We start from the raw sequence: 5,278 nt of genomic DNA, 5'->3' as shown, positions 1-5,278 counted from the left end.
CAACAACAGGGGAGGTAACCGCAATGGCGGTAATCCTTATCAAAAGCTAACTACGAACACCAATAACCAGGGGTCGGGTGCTAAGCCGACTACCTCTGCTAGTACTGTCCAAGGAAGTGGGCAGAAGACCAGTGGAAAGCTGTTTATGATGGAGAAACAAGCAGCTGAGGACGACGCACATGTTATCACTGGTACCTTTCTTGTTAATGGTGTTTACACCTTTGTTTTGTTTGATTCAGGGGCGTCGCAGTCGTTTGTATCTTCGAGTCATGTTAAATAGTTGGGTCTGAGAGAGTATGAGTCTGTAAGTGAGAAAGTTTTTATACCTTTGGGAGAGTCTGTAACATGTGGGAGGTTGTTTAGGGATGTACCTATGATAGTTGGCAAGTTGATCTACCTGTAGACTTGCTAGAGTTTCCTTTAAACGGTTTTGAGATGATAGTCGGGATGGATTGGTTAGGGAAGTATAAAGCAAAGATAGACTGTCATCAAAAGAAAGTGTCTTTGAGAGGTCCTAAGGGCATTAGTGTGTCTTATCGTGGGTTTGTTGTCAAGCCCAAAGTTAAGTTGTTTGCAACTGTGACTTTGAAGTCCTATCTGAGGAAGGGGTGCCCGTTGATCTTGTGCCATGTGAGAGATGACCGGATAGAGAGTCTGACAGTTGATCAGATACCAGTGGTGGGGGCGTTTTCAGATGTTTTTCCAGAGGAGATTCCGGGGTTGCCGCCGAAAAGGGAGATAGATTTCACGGTTGAGATAAAACCGGGGACGGGGCCAATCTCTAAGGCACCATACCGGATGGGTCCTAAGGAGTTGGAGGAGCTCAGGAAATAGTTAGATGATCTGATAGAGAAGGGATACATTAGACCTAGTGTATCACCGTGGGGAGCACCAGTTCTTTTTGTGAAAAAGAAAGATGGGAGTTTGAGGTTGTGCATAGATTACAGGGAGCTGAACCGAGTGATGGTGAGGAACAAGTATCCTTTGCCAAGGATAGATGACCTGTTTGATCTGTTTAGTGGTGCATCAGTCTTTTCCAAGATTGATTTGAGGACGGGGTACCATCAGGTGAAGATTAGAGAGGTGGACATACCAAAGACAGCTTTCACGTCGAGGTATGGCCATTATGAGTATGTGGTGATGCCTTTTGGGTTATCTAATGCACCGGCTGTGTTTATGGATTTGATGAACATAGTTTTCGGTCAGTTTCTGGACAAGTTTATGGTGGTTTTCATCGATGACATCTTAGTCTACTCCAAGACTAAGGAGGAACATGAGGAACATCTGAGGATTGTGTTGCAGACCTTGAGGGAGCATGAGTTGTATGCTAAGCTGTCGAAGTGTGTGATACGTGCATATTTTATACACTTTATCTGCGGTTTTGGCACGTATTTCCATGCTTAATTGATAGCTTAAGGCTACTATTTCTCCCGAAACGGTCTACTTTGCATTTTTCATGATTTATTGTAGGAATGCGTGGAAGTAGGCTAAATCAAGCCAAGTTCGTCCTCCGGAAGCGAGTTCAAGGAAGCCAAGAGGAAGGAAAGCTCATTCACTCACCTTGGGATGCGTGCAAGGAATGAAGAGTCATTTTTGGAAGCATCAAGGAGGCATCAGACACAAGATTATCGGTCGATCGACTAAGCCTTTCGATCGATCGACCACCGGAGCTCGGGACGAGCCACTGTTCCGCATGTTCGGTCGATCGACTGTGCAGACCAGTCGATCGACCTGTTTTCGAGCTGTTGTTTAATTTTCCGTGTTAGACTTTTAAAAGCCCAACTTGTAATTAACTTTCTGGATCTTTTATGAGTTGAAGGCAGCAACTTTTAGGTTATGTAATTTTATTCTGGAAAAACTGAGTTTTCAGATCTAGCTTGAGACGGAAACCTGAATTCGAATGCTTGGTTCTTGAATTTCCATTAGTAAGCTTTTAATGCAATTTTTCTTCCTTCTTATTTCTCCCTTGTTAATTTAATTTTTGTTCTCTTCAATTAATTTCAGTAATTGAGTTCTCTCTTTTGTTCTAGTTGGATTTCATTATGTTGAATTCGTTCTTTAATGTTAATTTCATAATTAGTGTAGTATTAATTATGCGTAGGTAATTCCTTTGATTGGGAATGAGGTGAGCCATGGTATTGAAGTAGGATAGTTGAGTAGCATGAGTTCTTCCGTATTGGTCTTGTTATCTTTTGATGGATTTCTTTGCTACGTCGAAAGATTGGTAATTTAATTTGTCACTAGACTCAGAATTTCTCTTGAGTGAAAACTTTGATAAATTCTTGGGAATTATTAGACCGCGAGGTTATTCGAGTGTTGATCGAAAGATTAGCTTATCTTCCCTGAGACCGTATTAAAAGATCTCCGCTGCTTGACTGACTTGTTATATGCCATGGTGAACCGAAGTTCCCGATCCCCTTTTTATCTTGTTAAGAATATACATTTTTGCAATTAGCCTGTTAGCCAACCAACTTCAAAACCCCCCATTAAATTGTTACCTTTTTAGACTGAAAAATAGCAAACAAAATCAACCTTGTCTCTCTGTGGTTCGACCCTTACTATCACTAGCTATAGTTTTAGTTTGGAATTATAAATTTAATTTTGGTACTAAACGACGGTATCAAATTTTGGCGCCGTTGCTTTGAGACGGTGTAATTCTGTTTGCTTTATTTTAGTTTATTTTCCTTGTCTCAAGGAACTTTTGTTCCTTGAGGCCGTTGCTTACCTTTGCTTCTAGTTTTGCTTTTGCACAGTTAGAGGACAGGTGTTTGAGAGGAAGACTTGAGTACTCTCATTTTGGAAGTTATGGCTACGATATATGATAACTTTCAGCCGAAGGAGCACCACCTTCCAAAGGGGCAACAGTTACCTACCCCTTCTACCGGTAAATTCGAGTTTCGTTCCTCTTATATTGATTTAGTGGAACGGAATCAGTTCGCGGGTCTGCCCGATGAAGACCCCTTGAAACATATGGAAATTTTCACGGACTATTGCTGTTCTATACCTATACCGGAGGGGGTAACTCAAGATGAAGTAAAGGGGTTTATGTTCTTATACTCCTTGAAGGATTCGGTGCGAGATTGGTATCGCTACCTCGATAGAGTAGCAGCTGGAGTCACTGATTGGACATCTTTAGCACTAGCTTTTTACAAGAAGTACTTCCCGCCTTCGAAGACTGAGGCCTTGAAGAGTAAAATCACGAGTTTTCAGCAAGGAGCCGACGAAGATTTTTGTGAAGCATGGGGACGTTTCAAACGTTTGGTCCGAGCTGTCCCTCATCATGGTTTCCAGCAATGGTATCTTTGCAATCTCTTTTACAATGCTTTATATGATGATTACAAAGTCATTTTGGATGCAGCTGCTAATGGTAGGTTCCAAAATAATACCGGTCAAAGTAAAGGTTGGAACACCATTGAGGAGATGGCAGTCCATAAAGCTGAATTTGGAAGTTCACGTGGTAAGTCACGCAAGCAAAGTGAAGACATGACTGCTGTTGTGTCACTTATAACTTCCATTTCTACCCGTCTCGAGAAACTCGAGACTTCTGAAGCTTCAAAAGGGGAAGTCGAAGTTCCTATTCAAAACTCAGACGAGATCGAGAAGTTAAGAGAGATGGTCCAACTCCTTTTGGTTCAAGTGGCGAATATGGAAGCAGCCGGGATTGAGTCCTCACGGAATTTTGTTACACAATTGGAGAATATGGAGGCTAAGCAAGCCGCTAATTCTTCAATTAAGTGTGAAGGGTCGGTTGAGACGATCAATGCCATAAATCTCAGAAGTGGCTTTTCTTATGAAAGCCCCGACGAGCAAAAGGAAGACTCGGGAAATGATGAAGAAGCTCGTTTGAATTCTGATGCAACAACGAGTCTGAATGCCAGTAATTCCGGTCGATCGACCAACATTCCCTGTCGATCGACTGAATTGTCAGACAAAATAGTTTCTGGTCAGAAACTATTCACTCCCAACATCATCAGTCGATCGACTGAAATACCTGAAGACGTTAATTCTGGTCAGGAACTGTTCACTCCCAGCTCACTTGGTCGATCGACCACCCATACCAGTCGATCGACTGGATCTCCAGAGCAGGATGCAAATCCGTCAACTAGTTTGCATGATCCATCACTCATTGATGATTTGACGGGGGTTTTAAACCTACGAAAGTCGAAGGTTACTGATCCTACGGCCAGTGTTGCAGTCCCATATCCGGAGCGTTTGAAAGCTACCAAGCTGGAGCGTAAGTTTGGTAAGTTTCTGGAGATGGTCCAGAACCTCGAGGTAACGGTTCCTTTCACTGATTTAATTACCCAGGTACCCTCTTACGCTAAATTTATGAAAGACATTTTGAATCGTAAGAGAAATTTTCGTGATGATGGTAATGTTGCGTTTGTGGAGGAATGTAATGTTCTTTCACAAATTAATGTGCCACCTAAATTAAAGGACCCGGGTAGTTTTTCAATTCCTTGCACTATAGGTAACCACGTAATCGGAAAGGCCCTTTGTGACTTAGGGGCCAGCGTTAGTGTCATGCCGTATTCTGTTTGCGAAAGGTTAAACATTGGTAGACTTAAGGTGACCGATATTACCGTTCAAATGGCAAATAGATCTACTCAGAGACCTATAGGTGTTCTAGAGGATGTACCCGTTCGAGTGGGTAAGTTTTTTATTCTGTAGATTTCGTTGTTTTGGACATTGCGGAGGATAGTCGGATACCTATTATTTTAGGCGGACCGTTCCTACATACAAACAATGTGATAGATGTCAAACGCGGAACCATCACCTTAGAGGTAGGGGATGACACTATTGAGTTCGGTCTTGCTCACAAAGCAAATGAACCTCGCGATGAGGATACGTGTTATTCTATTGATGTTGTTGACAGGATTGTTACTTGTAATTGGAGGGAATCCTTAGCCAAGGATCCCTTAGCGATCTAACTCATTCGGATGAGTGTGCGGGTATCTGATGGAGAATGCTTTGAGGAGCCGGATGCTTTGGTTGCCTCAATTGAGAGCTACGAGCTCAATGAAGAAGAAGATGAGATGCTTTTGAGCCTGGCCAACGACAACTTGGTGAACACTTGCTACACCATTGAAGCCGATTCTGTCTATCTTTGTAGAGGTAAAGGTGCCGGGCGTAAGCCACTTCCCCTAATCTTAAGTATGTTTTTCTAGATGATACGGAGCGATACCCCTATTGTTAGCTCTAAGCTCAACGATGACCAGGTGTCTGCTTTGATGTGTGTACTTAAGAAAAACAGGAAGGCTTTGGGTTACTCTTTGGA

General features: G+C 42.5%; 1 non-coding gene across 1 annotated transcript; it reads right to left on the bottom strand.

Moving 5' to 3' along the window:
- Nucleotides 1-3,179: 3,179 nt before the first annotated feature.
- Nucleotides 3,180-3,286, bottom strand: LOC141615974 (small nucleolar RNA R71). The gene has a single exon (XR_012530357.1). It is a non-coding gene; the product is annotated as a small nucleolar RNA R71 (small nucleolar RNA).
- Nucleotides 3,287-5,278: the final 1,992 nt, after the last annotated feature.

The sequence above is a fragment of the Silene latifolia genome, chromosome 11 (genome assembly GCF_048544455.1).
Source record: "Silene latifolia isolate original U9 population chromosome 11, ASM4854445v1, whole genome shotgun sequence".
Taxonomy (NCBI): Eukaryota; Viridiplantae; Streptophyta; class Magnoliopsida; order Caryophyllales; family Caryophyllaceae; genus Silene; species Silene latifolia.
Note: the sequence above shows the minus strand (reverse complement) of the source record. Positions and strands in the feature narration are given on the sequence as shown.